Raw genomic sequence first — 20,933 nt, 5'->3', positions numbered from 1 at the left:
GAAAATAGCCCATTGCCAAGTTACTAGAATCGCAGGTCATCCTATCTGGAGAAACACTCACCACATGAACTCCAGCAGTCCCATGACGTTGGAGGTTAATGTACATGCTTGCAAATGGAGATTGCCAATACAATTCATTGGATAGCCAAGCACTATGGGAGTCATTCCGAGTTGATCACTCGCTAGCAGTTTTTAGCAGCCGTGCAAACGCTATGCAGCCGCCCACTGAGGAGTGTTTTTTAGCTTAGCAGAAGTGCGAACGCATGTGCAACCGAGCTCTACAAAAACAGTTTGTGCAGTTTCAGAGTAGCTCTGAACCTACTCAGCGCTTGTAATCACTTCAGCCTATTCGTGTCCGGATTTGACGTCATACACCCGCCCAGCCACGCCTGCGTTTTTGCAAACACTCCATGAAAACGCTCAGTTGACACCCAGAAACGCCCCCTTCCTGTCTTTCTGCTTGCGGCCGTCAGTACAACTGAAAACTTTGCTACAACCTGTGAAAACCACAATGGGCTTTGTACTCGTACGTCGCGCGTGCGTATTGCGGGGCATACGCATGCGCAGAAATGCCGAAAAATATGAGCAGTGGTCTCTGGTATCTTTTGGATTTTAAATACACAGTATGCTTCTATCATGGGTTTAGGCCCTCTCACACTCTTTTAAAGAGACAGGAACCACACTCAAGCATATCAGTTAATAAATACATGGGGAATTTCTTAACATTTAATTTACATATGGACAATAGGGGTGCAAGAAAAAAGCGCGACCACATAACTGTTATATAACAAATAGGCTAGAATCCACAGCACTCATACATCTGCGGTGCCAGTGTGTGTGTGTGTGTGTGTGTGTATGTATGTATGTATGTATGTATGTGTATATTAGCCCAGATCTGTGACTCATTTCCTAACGCTGGGCGGCGTCAGAGTCATAGAGTCACACATCTGCCCAAATATATAGGAGAGGTGGCTGGTGCAGGCCATGATCCTTTTACATTCTGGTGAGTAGTTGATGCACCTAAGACGCAGAGGTTATACTCCCTGCCTGACCACACGCTGCTGCGTCTATTTCCATTCTAAACCAAACACCCACCCCTCCCCCACCGGCGGCACCCCCGCACCCGCACCTCCCCCACCCCCACTATCTCCTATATATTAGCCCAGATCTGTGACTCATTTCCTAACGCTGGGTGGAGTCACACCCGCCCCTCCCTCACCGGTGGCACCCCACCCCTCCCCCACCTGCGGCGTCCCAGCACTCACCCCTCCCCCGACCGCAGCACCACTGGACCACCACCCCCATCCGTGGCACCCTCGCACCTGCCCCTCCCCCACCCGTGGCGTTTCCAGGCCCCCTACCCAAACCGCGGCACCAGCCACTCCACCGCCCACAGCACCAATGGACCCCATTGGCGGCACCCCCGCACCTGACACTCCCCCACCTGCGTCAACCCCGCTCCTCCCCCACCCGCTGCACCTCCTGACCCCCTACCCCACTTGCAGCACCCCCACACCTGCCCCTACCCCACCCGTAGCGCCTCCGTGACCCCTCTCCCATCTGCCCCTCCACCACCCGCAAGCGCCTCCAGAACCCAGCCCCTATCCATGGCCCCCACTTCTCCGCCCCTCCCCCACCCACAACACTTCCCGACCACCTCCCCCATCCGCAGCACCCCCTCTGCACCCACCCCTTAACCACCTGCCCCTCCCCCACCTGCAGCACATCCTGCCCCCATCCGCGGCCCACCTGCAGCCACCCCTCCCCCACCCACGATAGCTCAGGACTCCCTCCCCACCCGCGACACCCCCTGCAACTGCCCCGCAACCCCCCTCCCCCATACTCGTCTCCCACGCACACGCCACTCCCCCAACCAAGACACCTACTAGGTGATTCATTTTGTCCTGCGTGCAATGTTCACGCCGTCGCAAGGGGCTACGGCCCCTTAACCATCGCAAGCCCTTTGTCTGTTCAATATTTTTTATCATTTGTAATATAACCACTCACAAAATTATGATTGGAGGTAATACTCCATATAATAAAAATATTGCAAGCAAGCCCCAAGGGTGTGCAAGGGTTAAAGAGGTGTAGCCCCTTGCGACGGTATAAAAAGCGCCCGTAGCGTGCGATGAACCACCTAGTGTGTTTGTGTGTGTGTGTGTGTGTGTGTGTGTGTATGTATATATATATATATATATATATATATATATCCGTATGGTCCGGCTCTCCTTCTAATTGCAGTACCTGTCCGGGTGCCCTCACGTAACATGCATCCACACAAATCTCCTGGTGCGGCACTCCTGGACTATTGGATAAATCACGGCTCAGATAGGCAGTTATATTAACGTTTCAGTGCCACTTTATTAAGGCACTTTCATCAGACAATACACAATACAAAATAACTCGCCTAAATAAGTGTACCCTCCACATGGACGCCAATCGCCGGAAGGCGAAAACCAAGACCTCCCACCTGGCAGGCCACTCGTCATCAATGACGTCATTCCAACTCGCGTCTCACCTGGGCGGGCTAGAATTTCACTAGAACACCCACATTAACTCCTATATAGCCATCAAAAGTGCAAGTGCATAATAAACATTTAAAATTACAAATAGCACATACCTAGAGCGCCCAGAAATCAAATAATGTTATACTGCATTGTGGATCAGAGTATTAGCTACTATAAATCAATCATAATCACAATCTCATATTGACTTCACGCTGCAAACGTCAAGGGCCTATGGAGGTAATGTACTATAATGGACCATTAATAGTTTTATATTGCCTGAATAACATACCAGCCTATCAGTCCTACTCATTAATATTAAAGAAACCAATTTAACCCCAGGTGTTCGTTAAGTCCCTTGGGGCTGAGTGTATCGAGTCTGAATATCCATTCAGACTCGCATTGCATTAATTTGAGTGATCTATTGCCACCTCTAATTAGAGGTGGTATATGATCAATCATTCTGTATCGCAGCATGCTTAATGTATGTTTTGCTCTACTAAAGTGTCGAGCTACTGGCTGCTCGCTATCTCCTTTAAGGAACGCTGCCTTTATGGCACTACGATGTGCTGCCATCCGTTCTTTAAAGGCTCGTTCCGTCTTGCCCACATAGGACTTACCACAAGGGCAAATTATTTGATATACTGTGAATTTTGTATTACACGTTAGGGTGTGTCTGATTTTATATTTGTGACCTGTTCCTGGATGATAGAATGTATCACCCGCAATTAGGAACTGACATGTAGTACATGCACATCTTTTCTCTAACGTCCTAGTGGATGCTGGGGACTCCGTCAGGACCATGGGGAATAGCGGGCTCCGCAGGAGACAGGGCACATCTAAAAAGCTTTTTTGGTCACATGGTGTGTACTGGCTCCTCCCCCTATGACCCTCCTCCAAGCCTCAGTTAGGTTTTTGTGCCCGTCCGAGAAGGGTGCAAACTGGATGGCTCTCTTAAGGAGCTATTTAGTAAAGTTTTTTTTTAGGTTTCTAATCAGTGATTCCTGCTGGCGACAGGATCACTGCAACGAGGGACTTAGGGGAGAGACTGGCAACTCACCTGCGTGCAGGAGGATTGAAGTCTTCGGCTACTGGACACTGAGCTCCAGAGGGAGTCGGAACACAGGTCAGCCTGGGGTTCGTCCCGGAGCCGCGCCGCCGATCCCCCTTACAGACGCTGAAGAAAGACGGCGGAACGGAGGTCCGGAAACAGGCGGCAGAAGACTTCACAGTCTTCAGAGAGGTAGCGCACAGCACTGCAGCTGTGCGCCATTGTTGTCACACGGCTCACTGACACGGTCACGGAGGGTGCAGGGCGCTGCTGGGGGCGCCCTGGGCAGCAATATAAATACCTATTTGGCAAATAAATACATCACATATAGCCATTAAGGCTATATGTATGTATTTTAACCCAGGCCAGTTATTAAAAAACCGGGAGGAAAAGCCCGCCGAAAAGGGGGCGGAGCTTATTCTCCTCAGCACTCAGCGCCATTTTCCTGATCAGCTCCGCTGGTGAGGAAGGCTCCCACTCTCCCCTGCACTGCACTACAGAAACAGGGTTAAAAGAGAAGGGGGGCATAAATTGGCGATATAATGATATATTAAGAGCGCATATATATAGAAACAACACCTTCTAGGGTTGTTATATACATTATAGCGCTTTTGGTGTGTGCTGGCAAACTCTCCCTCTGTCTCCCCAAAGGGCTAGTGGGTCCTGTCCTCTATCAGAGCATTCCCTGTGTGTGTGCTGTATGTCGGTACGTGTGTGTCGACATGTATGAGGAAAATGTTGGTGAGGAGGCGGAGCAAATTGCCTGTAATGTTGATGTCACTCTCTAGGGAGTCGACACCGGAATGGATGGTCTACTTATGGAATTACGTGATAATGTCAACACGCTGCAAGACGGTTGACGACATGAGATGGCCGGCGGACAAATTAGTACCGGTCCAGGCGTCTCAGACACCGTCAGGGGCTTGTAAAAACGCCCATTTACCTCAGTCGGTCGACAGACACAGACATGGACACTGACCCCAGTGTCGACGGTGAAGAAACATACGTAATTTTCCTTTAGGGCCACGAGTTACATGTTAAGGGCAATGAAGGAGCTGTTACATATTTCTGATACTACAAGTACCACAAATAAGGGTATTTTGTAGGGTGTGAATAAACTACTTGTAGTTTTGCCTGAATCAGATAAATTAAATGAAGTGTGTGATGATACGTGGGGTTCCTCCGATAGAAAGTTATGGGCGGTATACCCTTTCCCGCCAGAAGTAAGGGCGAGTTGGGAAACACACCTTAGGGTGGATAAGGCGCTCACACGCTTATAAAAACATGGCGTTACCGTCTCTAGATACGGCCGCCCTCAAGAAGCCAGCTGATAGGAAGCTGAAAAATATCATGACAGTATATACACACATACTGGTGTTATACTACGACCAGCAATCGCCTCAGCCTGGATGTGCAGCGCTGAGGGGGCTTGGTCGGATTTCCTGACTGAAAATTTTGATACCCTTGACAGGGACAAGATTTTATTGACTATAGAGCATTTTAAGGATGCATTTCTATATATGCGTGATGCGCAGAGGGATATTTGCATTCTGGCATCAAGAGTAAATGTGATTTACATATCTGCCAGACGAAGACACGACAGTGGTCAGGTGAGGCAGATTCCAGACGGCATGTGGAAGTATTGCCGTATAAAGGGGCGGTCCATCGGACCTGGTGGCCATGGCAACAGCTGAAAAATCCACTTTTTGTTACCCCGAATCACATATCGGCAAAAAAGGACACAGTCTTTTCAGTCTCAGTCCTTTCGTCCCCATAGGGGCAGGCGGGCAAAGGCCAGTCATATCTGCCCAGGGGTAGAGGAAAGGGAAGAAGACTGCAGCAAGCAGCCCATTCCCAGGAACAGAAGCCTCTCACAGCTTCTGCCAAGTCCGCAGCATAACGCTGGGGCCGTACAAGCGGACTCAGGTGCGGTAGGGGGTCATCTCAAGAGTTTCAGTACGCAGGGGGCTCACTCGCAAGGGAACTCCGGGATCCTACATGTAGTATCCCAGGTGTACATTGGAAATTCGAGACATCTCCCCCTCACACAATTCACAGGCTGTATTCCCAGCAGGTGATAATCAAAGTACCCCTCTTACAACATGGAAGGGGGTAGTATCCCACACTATATTGTGGTACTGAAGCCAACCGGCTCGGTGAGATCTGAAATATTTGAACACTTACATACAAGCGTTCAAATCAAGATGGAGTCACTCAGAGCAGTGACAGCGAACCAGGAAGAAGGGGACGATATGGTGTCACTGGATATCAGGGACGCTTACCTACAGGTCCAAATTTGCCCTTCTCACCAAGGGTACTTCAGGTTCCTGGTACAGAACTGTCACTATCAGTTCAGACGCTGCCGTTTGGGTTGTCCACGGCGCCCCGGGTCTTTACCAAGGTAATGGCCGGAATGATGATTTTTCTTAAAAGGAAACATGGACGCTTTCCTGATAAGGGCAAGGTCCAGAGAACAGTTGGAGGTCGGAGTAGCACTATCTTAAGTAGTTCTACGTCAGCACGAGTGGATTCTAAATATTCCAAAATCGCAGCTTTTTCCGATGACACGTCTACTGTTCATAGGGATGATTCTGGACACAGTCCAGAAAAACGTGTTTCTCCCAGTGGAGAAAGCCAGGGAGTTCTCCGAGCTAATCGGGATCCTCCTAAAACCAGGAAAAGTGTCAGTGCATCATTGCACAAGAGTCCTGGTAAAAATGGTGGCTTATTACGAAGCAATTCCATTCGGCAGATTTCCCGCAAGAACTCTTCGGTGGGATCTGCTGGACAAATGGTCCGGATCGCATCCTCAGATGCATCAGCGGATAACCCTATATCCAAGGACAAGGGTGTCTCTCCTGTGGTGATTACAGAGTGCTCATCTTCTAGAGGGCCGCAGATTTGGCATTCAGGATTGGATGCCGGTGACCACGGAGGCCAGCCTGAGAGGCTGGAGAACAGTCACACAGGGAAAAAATTTCCAGGGAAGTGTGATTAAGTCTGGAGAATTCTCTCTGCATAAATAAGCTTAGAGCAAATTTATAAGGCTCTAAACTTAGCAAGACCTCTGCTTCAAGGTCAGCCGGTATTGATCCAGTGGGATAACATCACGGCAGTCGCCCACGTAAACAGAAAGGGCGGCACAAGAAGCAGGAGGGCAGTGACAAGACTGCAAGGATTTTTCGCTAGGCGGAAAATCATGTGATAGCACTGTCAGCAGTGTTCTTTCCGGCAGGCATGACCTCCACCCGGGAGAGTGGAAACTTCATAGGGAAGTTTTTCAGCATGATTGTGGACCGTTGGCAAAGACCAAAGGTGGACATGATAGCGTCCCGCCCGAAAAACGGGACAGGTATTCCGCCAGGTCATGAGACCTTCAGGCGATAGCTGTGGATGTTCTGGTAACACCGTGGGTGTACCAGTCAGTGTATGGGTTCCCTCCTCTGTTTCTCATAACCAAGGTATTGAGAATTATAAGACATAGAGGAGTATGAACTATACTAGTGGCTCCGGATGGGCCAAGAGGGACTTGGTACCCGGAGCTTCAAGAGATGCTCACAGAGGACTAAGGGCCTGGGGAGCTAAGAAGGGACTTGCTTCAGCAAGTACCATGTTTTTTCCAAGAATTACCGCGGCTGCGTTTGACGGCATGGCGGTTGAATACCGGATTCTGAAGGGAAAAAGGCATTCCATAAGAGGTCATACCTACCTTGGTCAAAGCCAGGAAGGAGGTGACCGCACAACGTCATCACCACATGTGGTGAAAATATGTTGCGTGGGTAAGGCCAGGAAGGCTCCACGAAGGAAATTCAACTAGGTCGATTCTGCACTTCCTGAAAACAGGAGTGTTTTGAGTCTCAAATTGGGGTTCATTAAGATTTAAATTTCGGCCCTGTAGATTTTCTTCCAGAAAAAATTGACTTCAGTTCCTGAAGTCCAGATTGTAAAGGGTGTATTCCATATACAGTTCTTTTGTGCCTCTAGGGGCACCGTGAGATCTCAACATAGTGTTGGGATTCCTTAAAATCATATTGGTTTGAACCGCTCAAATCTGTGGATTTGAAATATCTCACATGGAAAGTGACCATGCTGTTGACCAATATCTCACATGGAAAGTGACCATGTTGTTAGTCCTGGCCTCGGCCAGGCGATTGTCAAAAAGAATGGGCGGTTTTGTTTTACAAAAGCCCATATTAGAATTTTCCATTTGAACAGGGCAGAACTGGGACTCGTCTCCAGTTTCTTCCTAAAGGGGTGTCAGCGTTGTCACCTGAAACAACCTATTGTGGTGCCTGCGGCTACTGGGGACTTGGAGGACTCCAAGTTACTAGACGTTGTCAGGGCCCTAAAAATATATATATATATATATATATATATATATATATAGTTAGGACGGCTGGAGTCAGAAAGTCTGACTTGCTGTTTATATTGTATGCACCCAACAAGCTGGGTGCTCCTGCTTCTAAGCAGTCTATTGCACGCTAGATTTGTAGTACAATTCAGCTTGCACATTCTGTGGCAGGCCTGCCACAGCCGAAATATGTAGATGCCCATTCCACAAGGAAGGTGGCCTCATCCTGGGCGGCTGCCCGAGGAGTCTCGGCATTATAACTTTGCCGAGCAGCTACGTGGTCAGGGGAGAACACGTTTGTAAAATTTTACAAATTTGATACTCTGGCTAAAGAGGACCTGGAGTTCTCTCATTCGGTGCTGCAGAGTCATCCGCACTCTCCCGCCCGTTTGGGAGCTTTGGTATAATCCCCATGGTCCTGACGGAGTCCCCAGCATCCACTAGGACGTTAGAGAAAATAAGAATTTACTTACCGATAATTCTATTTCTCGTAGTCCGTAGTGGATGCTGGGCGCCCATCCCAAGTGCGGATTGTCTGCAATGCTTGTACATAGTTATTGTTACAAAAATCGGGTTATTACTATTGTTGTGAGCCATTTTTTCAGAGGCTACTTCGTTTTGTTATCATACTGTTAACTGGGTTCAGATCACAAGTTGTACGGTGTGATTGGTGTGGCTGGTATGAGTCTTACCCGGGATTCAAGATCCTTCCTTATTGTGTACGCTCGTCCGGGCACAGTACCTAACTGAGGCTTGGAGGAGGGTCATAGGGGGAGGAGCCAGTACACACCATGTGACCTAAAAAGCTTTTTAGATGTGCCCTGTCTCCTGCGGAGCCCGCTATTCCCCATGGTCCTGACGGAGTCCCCAGCATCCACTACGGACTACGAGAAATAGAATTATCGGTAAGTAAATTCTTATTATACATCCCATGTTCCTACTCCGTGCACTACTACTCCTAGTGGCATAATTTGATCTTACATCAGTTTTAACCAGTATGTCACGCAAATTGCGGCTCCTGGTGTAGCAGCTCATGAGTTTAGTATTGTTCAATTTTAACTCTTCATCTGTCTGGACCATAGGCCACCATTTCTTCGAGATCTTACTAATATTATTACTGTGCTGATTATACTCCTGCACCCAAGGGATCATAGTAATACTTTTTCTTGATTTATTTTGTTTTAATATTGCATCTCTATCCAGTTGGAGTACTTTCTCCTTAGCCTGTAATAGATCATCTAAACGATACCCTCTCGCATAAAATGTATTAATCATGACATTCATCTGTTCGTCTGCCAACTTAGGATCAGACGTAATTCTCTTTACACGGAGTAATTGGGAAAAAGTAAGGCCCCGTTTGAGGGGTCTTGGATGGAAACTTTTACAGTGGAGCAGATTATTACGGTCTGTTGTTTTGGTATACAGAGATGTAGTAATTTTACCTTCATGTTTCTTAATGAGAACATCCAAAAAGTGTACTTCTGTCTTGCTAATAGTGTATGTGAATTTAATAGGGCATTCTTGGCTGTTATGTCCTTCTATCATAGATATAAATGACTCTTGACTACCTCTCCAAAATATCAATAAATCATCTATGAATCTGGTATAAAAAGCCACATTCCTAGCAATCTCAGGATTGGAAAAAAAGACGTCAGTTTCTACCTGGAACATATAGATATTAGCGTACGATGGGGCCACACTGGACCCCATCGCACAACCTATACGCTGCAGGTAGTACTTACCGTCAAACATAAAATAATTTTTAGTAAGTACAAGACACAACAAATCAAGCAAAAAATCAAGATCTGGACCAGTATACAATGGGTTATTACTAAGGAAACGTCTGACTGACGCAAGTCCCTCATCGTGTGGGATCACTGTATACAGGCTTGCCACATCCACACTGCAAAGCCAGATATCATCATCCACATCTGTAAGAGCATTTAATTTTCTCAACAGTGCAGAGGTATCCATAAGGTAGTTTGGATGCGCTTGAATACTAGGCTGTAAAACAGTGTCAATATATACTGAAATGGGTTGAAATAGAGATTCTACTGCCGCAATTATAGGGCGTCCAGGGGGGTCTATCATAGATTTATGAATCTTGGGGGTAGTGTACATAATTGGTACTTTAGGATATTCAGGCATTAAAGCACCACTGAGCTTGGGTGTAATAATTTTATTATCGGCTGCACGTGTCAGTAAATTCTTCAATTCTATCTTAAATGAAGTAGTGGGATCTCTGTCCAGTATTCTGTATGTGTCCTTATCCATAAGTTGCCTATTAATCTCCATGATATATTTGTCAATATCCTGTATGACGAGGGCACCGCCCTTGTCCGCCGGCCTGAAAATCAAATTCTAATTTTTTGACAGTCCCATCAATGCCTGGTATTCGTCCCTTTGTAGATTATGTCGGATAGGAATTGGGTGCGCTATGTGGTTATCAACCTCGTTACCCATCATTCTCATAAACGTCTTGATTGTAGAATTAGACGACGGGGTCAAATGTCGCTTTAGGTAATAATTTGCGTAATGCTGGTGGTATTTCATCAACACTAGTTTGCTCCGGATTAACTTTGGAAAAATATTCTTTTAATTTTAGTTGCCGACACAGGCGGTGTTGCTCCACCTGCCATTGGAATGGTTTAAAGGTGTTAGTTGGCACAAATGATAATTCATATGACAACATTCTATTTTCCACTGGTGAAAGTTCATAAGAGGAAAGGTTTACCACTAAATTCTCTGTTGGCGGGGTGGTTTTGGTTTTCGCCAACAGAGAATTTAGTGGTAAACCTTTCCTCTTATGAACCTTTCCTCTTATGAACTTGATTTCTGGGCGCTCTAGGTATGTGTTATTTGTAATTTTAAATGTTTATTATGCACTTGCACTTTTGATAGCTATATAGGAGTTAATGTGGGTGTTCTAGTGAAATTCTAGCCCGCCCAGGTGAGGCGTGAGTTGGAATGACGTCATTGATGACGAGTGGCCGGCCAGGTGGGAGGTCTTGGCTTTCGGCTTCCAGCGATTGGCGTCCATGTGGAGGATACACTTATTTAGGTGAGTTATTTTGTATTGTGTATTGTCTGATGAAGGTGCCTTAATAAAGTGGCACTGAAACGTTAATATAACTGCCTATCTGAGCCGTGATTTATCCAATAGTCCAGGAGTGTCGCACCAGGAGATTTGTGCGTATGTATATATGTATATATATATATATATATATATATATATATATATATATATATATATATATATATATATATATATATATATATATATATAAATATACGTTTCCAACGGCAGCACTCAGGACTAATTTCAAGAAGGAATCACTGACGCATGTTGTAGTTTATCAACGTTTCAGTGCTGCTGCACTTTTATCAAGGGGTGGTACACTTATCAAACAATACAATACAAACTTACCCCCTAAATAGACCCAGTGAACGGACGTCTCTAAAGCCGCTTCCCGCCACACCGTCAGAAACTCCGGCGACGCAGGAAAGTGACGTCAGACAGCCCGACAAACATATTGCTTAGCAACCATAAACAACTTTGAATCTCGTATCTCAGCACATACAGCAATCATAATACATCTTAATGACACTTAATGCGACTGTATAAATGTAACAAAATCATAACTAACACCACAGAGTCATGACTACAGCGTACAATCAATTACGAAGTGTATTACTAATGAATGTTGTAACAGTATAATACATTAACATCCAAATGAATCATTACAATATAGCACTTAAATCTTTAACTGTTAACAACCAATAATTCAGCTTCCACTTATTCTGTGGGATGGATCAAAGGCTATAATTGCCTCATCTATAAGAAACAATTCAAACCCAGCGTTTCATTTAGCCCCCTTGGGGACAGTACCTAACCTAGCACTTAAATCTTTAACTGTTAACCAATAATTCAGCTTCCACTTATTCTGTGGGATGGATCAAAGGCTATAATTGCCTCATCTATAAGAAACAATTCAAACCCAGCGTTTCATTTAGCCCCCTTGGGGACAGTACCTAACCTATCGATCCATTGTACCTCACGTTGTAACAAATTTTTTTTCCTGTCGCCACCTCTAGGAGGCAACGGAATGTGATCTATGATACGATATTTGATAGATGTTAAACTGTATCTATAACTTGCTTGTTATATATATATTTATATATATATATATTTATATAAAGAGAGCGAGAGATAGTAATGGCAGAGCCGCCACTGAATGCTTCTTAAAGCAAACCAGAATAATCCTAAACTTGTTTTTGTGTTACCTCACAATGAATTTGAAATTAATTCGTCCAAAACAAGTCTGGGCTGTTTGTATAGGAAATGTGACATTTCCTCGGCACAGGCAATTGCCCCGCAGGAATTTGAGTGACACACCTGTAGGCCTTTTGCAGTTATTTAATTAGTGCTTATCACACAGTCCCAGACCCTAGTGCTTCACCTATCCAGACTGGGATTACACAGAGTAGATTGAAAGGCATCAATAGATTGTACTGGAACAAAAGAGAAACCATAGGTAAGGTTCAGACATACATTGTAATCAAGACCGTTGCTAGGGTGATCGACGCCCCCTCCCCACCCTGCAATCATAACTGTGCGTCCTCCTTCACTCCCAGACTTTACAAAGGGACAGCGCATGCCCCCAAAAGGGGTGCGGTCTCACAATTATGCCACACAGACACAGCACTGTATTTATCTGAAGCCCTGCTCCTACGCCCGCCACCATCCGACAGTTGCTCATACTCAGCACTATGGGAGAGGCATCATGACGCTTCTTCCTACACACACTGCGGGAGTCGGAAGGTGGAGCTCAAGAGTGAGCTCCAGCCTACGGCTGCAGAGAAGGAGCTGTCGAGCACCCACTGGTAACACAAATCTCAACGGGTGCCTGGCAAATGGAGAAAGCGGTAGCGCCTGTACAGTCTGGCGCCTGCCTGCATTGCAGAGCCTGTTTACTACATTGTGACGGTCTTGATTGTAGTGGAAAAATCAAACTGTGAGATAATTAAGACAACTGAGTAACTGTTATGAACAGTAGCACTCAATAATTTAGTGCCCTGGGAGGGGTGTAGTATGTTATGCCGGCGGTTGGGCTCCCGGCGACCAGCATACCGGCGCCGGAATTCCAACCGCCGGCATACCGACAGCTGGGCGAGCGTAAATGAGCCCTTTGCGGGCTCGCTGTGCTCATCACGCTGCGGGCATGGTGGCGCGCTAGGCGTGCCACGCCATCTATTCTCCCTCCAGGGGTGTCGTGGACCCCCAAGAGGGAGAAGAACTGTCGGTATGTCGGCGGTCGGGATTCCGGCGCCGGCATGCTGGTCGCCAGGAGGCCGACCGCCGGCAAAGTGAAGACCACCTCCCTGGAAGAGATGGACAGCAAGAACCAGAGGGACTGAATCTGTATTGGGAATAAACTGAGAGAGAGCAAGTAACTGCACTGGACAAAACAAACTGCAATGCAAACGGTGCAAATACATACATTTTATTTTACATGCAGGTTAATACTGGATGCTTCTGCATACCCACAAATTCTGGACGACTTTGTTTACACAGTAATTTAGATTTCAGTTTGGACACGGCTTTTTGAAATCTAAATTTCTCTGCACATTTTACATTTGCCCCAAATCCAGTACAGCATTGTGTTACCAAGGATTCACTTGCTCTTCCTTGCTTAATTCCCAACTCACTGACTGTGAGTGCATGCACACTGGAGAGTGCAGGGTGAGAACCACAACAGTGGAGGGTCCTGCTCATGAGAGGTAAGTCTAGGGCAGTGATGGGGAACATTTGGCACTCTAGCTGTTGTTGAACTACACATCCCAGCATGCCCTGCTATAGTTTTGCTATTTGGCCATGCTAAAACTGTAGCAGGGCATGCTGGGATTTGTAGTTCAACAACAGCTGGAGTGCCAAAGGTTCCCCATCACTGGTCTAGGGGGAGTGTGAGTACAACTGGGAAGCGAGATGGGAAGAGAGGACAGAGTGTGAGGGGTCTGCAGGGCTTTAATTAGCAGTTGCATTTTCATGACTTTTGGAAACCGTACCTGCTTATAGACACCTGATATTGCAGTAGAAGGTGTACGGGGAAAGTAATGCATGTGGGAGGATGTAATCAGCATGGAGGCAGGCTGACAATCTGAGGGAGAATGGAGATTTAGTGTGGCCTGAGGTGAGGTACGCAGATGAAGGAGGTGTAGGAGCGATTGAGTGCTTTGGAAAAAAAAATGTGAAGAGCTTAAACTGGATACTGTAGGGGCAGCAGAGCCAGTGAAGGAGCTGAATAAGAGGGGGGTCAAAACAGAGCAAAATATAGAAAGATGAGACAAGTGGCAGCATTGAGAAGAGCTTTAAGAAAAGAGAAGTGTTAGAGGAACACCAGAGAGCCGGATATTATAGTAGTCCAGGCAGGAGAAGACAAGAGCATGAATAAGAATTGGATCCTAGAGATATTGTAGAGGTGAAAGCTGTAGGATTGCGAGAAAGCTTGCATGTGGGAAGAGTCTAAAACAGTGGATCCCAACAGTGGTCCTCAAGGACCCCCAACAGTTCATGCTATCCAGGTCTCCTCACAGAATCACAAGTGAAATAATTAGCCCCATCTGTGAATCTTTTAAAATGTGTCAATGAGTAATAAACCTGTGCACCTGCTAGGTGACCTGGTAAACCAGAACTGTTGGGATTCCTTGAGGACAGAGTTTGGGAACCATTGGTCTGTAATGACACACAGGCAGTAGAGTGAAATAGTGTGTTAGCAGCAGAGAGAGAGAGAGGGGTGAGAGGAAAAGGTACCTGGAGGTGGGGATTACAGTAAAATCAATCTTAAACTAGGTACACACTATGCAATTTTTGGGGGATGAATAGACAGTTTTTCTGTCACTGGAAGGCCCCAATATCTACGCTACACATTAATATATATATATATATATATATATATATATATATATATATATATATATATATATTGAGTATCCCATATCCAAAATACCTCTGGTCCCAAGCATTTTGGATAAGGGATACTCAATATAAATTGTTGAGTATCCCTTATCCAAAATGCTTGGGACCAGAGGTATTTTGGATATGGGATTTTTCCGTATTTTGGAATAATTAGATACTATATTGAGATATCATGGTGATGGGACCTAAGTCTAAGCACAGAATGCATTTATGTTACATATACACCTTATACACACAGCCTGAAGGTCATTTAATACAATATTTTTAATAACTGTGTATTAAACAAAGTTTGTGTACATTGAGTCCTCAAAAAACAAAGGTTTCACTATCTCACTCTCACTCAAAAAAGTCCGTATTTCGGAATATTCCGTATTTCGGAATATTTGGATATGGGATACTCAACCTGTGTGTGTGTGTGTGTGTGTAATATATATATATATATATGTGTGTATGTATGTATGTGTATATGTATATATATATATATATATATATATATATATTAAAGTTTGCAATTTTCTGTCACACCACACTAAATTTGCGTATGTCCGCCCACCAGAAGGACGAGGTAATCAGGATAAACCACAGGAAATATGGGCAGATTATTGCACACGCTGTACGATATCAGGAACTTTGGTCGATATCTTTTGTGAAGACTGACCAATTGGATAATCGAAGCCAGGCGTTTCTGGACATTTTTTAAAGTTTAGTTAGGGTTGTAGCCAAACCACTCATGCCTACACACTCGATAAAACAGGCAGATAACCTGATTACTGATTAATCTGTGTCATAATTATATTGTGTGTAGCTGTCTTTACACATTTAATAAAGCACTGGTTCAGCCACAAAAAATGCTGGGTACAGGTACCCACTGCGTACCCTCCAACTCTACTGTTGTGGTCGGTACAGTACAGTTTTTTGTTTTTTTTAACCGTCTGTACCGGCAAGCAGGGCTGCACCTATTTGTACCTGATGCTGGGCAAAACTTTCCCCCATGTGATCTCCACAGACTACCACAGCACTGCTGGACTGGCAGGCAGCTCTGCCCACGGAATGCATACCTATTACCGGTGGCCAGGATCCCGGCTGTCATGATACCGACCGGTATGCCGGCTGCGGGGTGAGTGCTAAAAGCCCCTTATGGGCTCACTGCGGGGCACGGTGGCTCGCTGCACTCACCACAGGATCTATTATTATTATTATTATCCTTTATATGGCGCCACATGGGATCGGCAGCGCCCAATTACAGCGTAAACAAAACATGAAGACAGTGACTTACAGCTCAATACAATATAGGACAAGTACAGGGTATATAAACATAGCTGCGTCAGATAAGTTAAGTAAGAGACGTAAAAGCACATGAGGGAAGAGGGCCCTGCTCGTGAGAGCTTACATTCTAAAGGGGAGGGGCACACAGACGGGTGACACAGATGTGGTAGAATGTGAGCGTGGGCTATAGAGAGATGGCTGAGTTTGGTGAAGAAGTGGGTCTTGAGAGCCCGTTTGAAGTTTTGCAGAGAGGTGGAGAGGTAGAGAATTCCAGAAAAAGGGAGCAGCATGTGCAAAATCTTGGAGGTAGGAGTGGGAGGAGGAAATAAAAAAGCAGGAGAGACGGTGTGCATTAGCAGAGCGCAGAGGACGGGCGGGAGTGTAAAGGGAGATAAGGTCAGAGATGTAACTAGGAAAGGAGTGAGGGCTTTGTAAGTGAGTGTGAGAAGCTTGAAATGGATTCTGAAGGGGAAGGGAAGCCAGTGAAGGGCTAGTAAGAGGTGTGAGGTGGATGTAGTGCGTTTGGTGAGGAAGCTGATCGGGGCAGCAGCATTGAGGATAGATTGGAGAGGATAGATCTATTCTCCCTCTATGGTTGTCGTGGACACCAACAGAGGGAGAAAAGGCTGTGGCACCGGTATTCCGGCGGCGGCATTTCACCGCATGTTATGATTCCGGCACAGGCATTGTGACTGCGATCCCGACGGATCTCGTGATTGACCCTCCTGTCCACTTCTCAGTGGTTCTCTCCGTGGTGACATCAGCGCCAGTGTAGTGGACGGAGGACTCTACTGTTACAGTGTGTAGGTCGGCAGCGCTGCAGCAGGTAAGGAAAATAGTGCTGAGGGCAGCGTTCACAAATTAAATCATAATGATTTACACTGGGAGTGCCACTGATTTAAAATATTGCAATGTACGATGGAATGTATTCATTGAAATGAAATGCTGTGCACTGACTACTTGGCCAGGAAGCTATGTACACTGCTCTGCTTCCTAGACTATGGGGGACATTTACTAAGCAGTGATAGGAGCGGAGAAGTGAGCCAGTGGAGAAATTGCCACATCAACCAATCAGCATCTCTGTATAATTTTATAGTATGCAAATTATAGATGTTACTTCCATGCTGATTGGTTGCCATGGGCAACTTCTCCACTGGCTCACTTCTCCGCTCTTATCACTGCTGTAAATGTCCCCCTAAGGGCGGTATCCTATTAGCTGCGGTGATTTACTGTAGAACACGGTAATAACAAGCTTTTTAGCAGGATAACGCTATCGGGCTATCCAATTACAACCCATTTTTCTCTAACGTCCTAGTGGATGCTGGGGACTCCGTCAGGACCATGGGGGATAGCGGCTCCGCAGGAGACAGGGCACAAAAAGTAAGCTTTTAGGATCACATGGTGTGTACTGGCTCCTCCCCCCATGACCCTCCTCCAAGCCTCAGTTAGGTTTTTGTGCCCGTCCGAGCAGGGTGCAATCTAGGTGGCTCTCTTAAAGAGTTGCTTAGAAAAAGTTTTTAGGTTCTTTATTTTCAGTGAGTCCTGCTGGCAACAGGCTCACTGCATCGAGGGACTTAGGGGAGAGAAGTGAACTCACCTGCGTGCAGGATGGATTGGCTTCTTAGGCTACTGGACACCATTAGCTCCAGAGGGAGTCGGAACACAGGTCTCGCCCTGGGGTTCGTCCCGGAGCCGCGCCGCCGACCCCCCTTGCAGATGCTGAAGATTGAAGAGGTCCGGAACCAGGCGGCAGAAGACTTTCAGTCTTCATCAGGTAGCGCACAGCACTGCAGCTGTGCGCCATTGTTGTCAGCACACTTCACACAGCGGTCACGGAGGGTGCAGGGCGCGGGGGGGGGGCGCCCTGGGCAGCAATGTATAATACCTGTATGGCGAAAAATACATCACATATAGCCCTTGAGGCTATATGGATGTATTTAACCCCTGCCAGATATCACAGACTCCGGAGAAGAAGCCCGCCGAAAAGGGGGCGGGGCCTATTCTCCTCAGCACACAGCGCCATTTTCCCTCACAGAAATGCTGGTGGGAAGGCTCCCATGCTCTCCCCTGCACTGCACTACAGAAACAGGGTTAAAACAGAGAGGGGGGGCACTGATTTGGCGATATGAATATATATTAAAATGCTATAAGGGAGGAACACTTATATAAAGGTTGTCCCTGTATAATTATAGCGTTTTGGTGTGTGCTGGCAAACTCTCCCTCTGTCTCCCCAAAGGGCTAGTGGGTCCTGTCCTCTATCAGAGCATTCCCTATGTGTGTGCTGTATGTCGGTACGTGTGTGTCGACATGTATGAGGAAAATGTTGGTGAGGAGGCGGAGCAAATTGCCTGTAATGGTGATGTCACTCTCTAGGGAGTCGACACCGGAATGGATGGCTTATTTATGGAATTACGTGATAATGTCAACACGCTGCAAGCCGGTTGACGACATGAGACGGCCGGCGAACAAATTAGTACCTGTCCAGGCGTCTCAAACACCGTCAGGGGCTGTAAAACGCCCATTTACCTCAGTCGGTCGACACAGACCCAGACACGGACACTGATTTCAGTGTCGACGGTGAAGAAACAAACGTATTTTCCTTTAGGGCCACACGTTAAGGGCAATGAAGGAGGTGTTACATATTTCTGATACTACAAGTACCACAAAAAAGGGTATTATGTGGGATGTGAAAAAACTACCTGTAGTTTTTCCTGAATCAGATAAATTAAATGAAGTGTGTGATGATGCGTGGGTTTCCCCCGATAGAAAATTATTGGCGGTATACCCTTTCCCGCCAGAAGTTAGGGCGCGTTGGGAAACACCCCTTAGGGTGGATAAGGCGCTCACATGCTTATCAGAACAAGTGGCGGTACCATCTACAGATAGGGCCGTACTTAAGGAGCCAGCTGATAGGAGGCTGGAAAATATCCTAAAAAGTATACACACATGCTGGTGTTATACTGCGACCAGCGATTGCCTCAGCCTGGATGTGCAGAGCTGAGGTGGCTTGGTCGGATTCCCTGACTAAAAATATTGAGACCCTTGACAGGGACAGTATTTTATTGACTATAGAGCATTTAAAGGATGCATTTCTATATATGCGAGATGCGCAGAGGGATATTTGCACTCTGGCATCAAGAGTAAATGCGATGTCCATATCTGCAAGAAGATGTTTATGGACACGACAGTGGTCAGGTGATGCAGATTCCAAACGGCACAAAGATGTATTGCCGTATAAAGGGGAGGAATTATTTGGGGTCGGTCCATGGGACCTGGTGGCCACGGCAACTGCTGGAAAATCCACCGTTTTTTACCCTAAGTCACATCTCTGCAGAAAAAGACACCGTCTTTTCAGCCTCAGTCCTTTCGTCCCTATAAGAGTCATATCTGCCCAGGGATAGAGGAAAGGGAAGAAGACTGCAGCAGGCAGCCCATTCCCAGGAACAGAAGCCCTCCACCGCTTCTACCAAGTTCTCAGCATGACGCTGGGACCGTACAGGACCCCTGGATCCTACAAGTAGTATCCAAGGGGTACAGATTGGAATGTCGAGACGTTTCCCCCTCGCAGGTTCCTGTAGTCTGCTGTACCAATGTCTCCCTCCGACAGGGAGGCAGTATTGAAAACAATTCACAAGCTGTATTCCCAGCAGGTGATAATAAAATTACCCCTCCTACAACAAGGAAAGGGGTATTATTCCACACTATATGGTGGTACTGAAGCCAGAAGGCTAGGTGAGACCTATTCTAAATCTGAAATATTTGAACACTTACAAAGGTTCAAATCCAGATGCAGTCACTCAGAGCAGTGATAGCGAACCGGGAAGAAGGGGACTATATGGTGTCCCGGGACATCAGGGATGCTTACCTCCATGTCCCAAAATTTGCCTTTCTCACCAAGGGTACCTCAGGTTCGTGGTACAGAACTGTCACTATCAGTTTCAGACGATGCCGTTGGATTGTCCAAGGCACCCCGGGTCCTTACCAAGGTAATGACCGAAATGAGGATTCGTCTTCAAAGAAAATGGACGACCTCCTGATAAGAACAAGGTCCAGAGAACAGTTGGAGGTCGGAGTAGCACTATCTCAAGTAGTTCTACGACAGCACGGGTGGATTCTAAATATTCCAAAACCGCAGTTGTTCCGACGACACGTCTGCTGGTCCTAGGGATGATTCTGGACACAGTCCAGAAAAAGGTGTTTCTCCCAGAGGAGAAAGCCAGGGAGTTATCCGAGCTAATCGGGATCCTCCTAACACCAGGAAAAGTGTCAGTGCATCATTGCATGCACAAGAGTCCTGGTAAAAATGGTGGCTTATTACGAAGCGATTCCATTCGGCAGATTTCACGCAAGAACTCTTCAGTGGGATCTGCTGGACAAATGGTCCGGATCGCATCTTCAGATGCATCAGCGGATAACCCTATATCCAAGGACAAGGGTGTCTCTCCTGTGGTGATTACAGAGTGCTCATCTTCTAGAGGGCCGCAGATTCGGCATTCAGGATTGGATGCTGGTGACCACGGAGGCCAGCCTGAGAGGCTGGGGAGCAGTCACACAGGGAAAAAATTTCCAGGGAGTGTGATCAAGTCTGGAGAATTCTCTCCACATAAATATACTGGAGCTAAGAGCAAATTTATAATGCTCTAAGCTTAGCAAGACCTCTGCTTCAAGGTCAGCCGGTATTGATCCAGTGGGATAACATCACGGCAGTCGCCCACGTAAACAGAAAGGGCGGCACAAGAAGCAGGAGGGCAGTGGCAAAACTGCAAGGATTTTTCGCTAGGCGGA

General features: G+C 46.5%; 1 protein-coding gene across 6 annotated transcripts in view; it reads left to right on the top strand.

Moving 5' to 3' along the window:
- The window catches only part of NADK (NAD kinase), a 171,656-nt gene that overhangs the window by 125,411 nt on the left and 25,312 nt on the right, over positions 1 to 20,933 (top strand). The gene's annotated exons all lie outside the window — the stretch shown is intronic.

The sequence above is a fragment of the Pseudophryne corroboree genome, chromosome 10, assembly GCF_028390025.1.
Source record: "Pseudophryne corroboree isolate aPseCor3 chromosome 10, aPseCor3.hap2, whole genome shotgun sequence".
Classification (NCBI taxonomy): domain Eukaryota; kingdom Metazoa; phylum Chordata; class Amphibia; order Anura; family Myobatrachidae; genus Pseudophryne; species Pseudophryne corroboree.
Note: the sequence above shows the minus strand (reverse complement) of the source record. Positions and strands in the feature narration are given on the sequence as shown.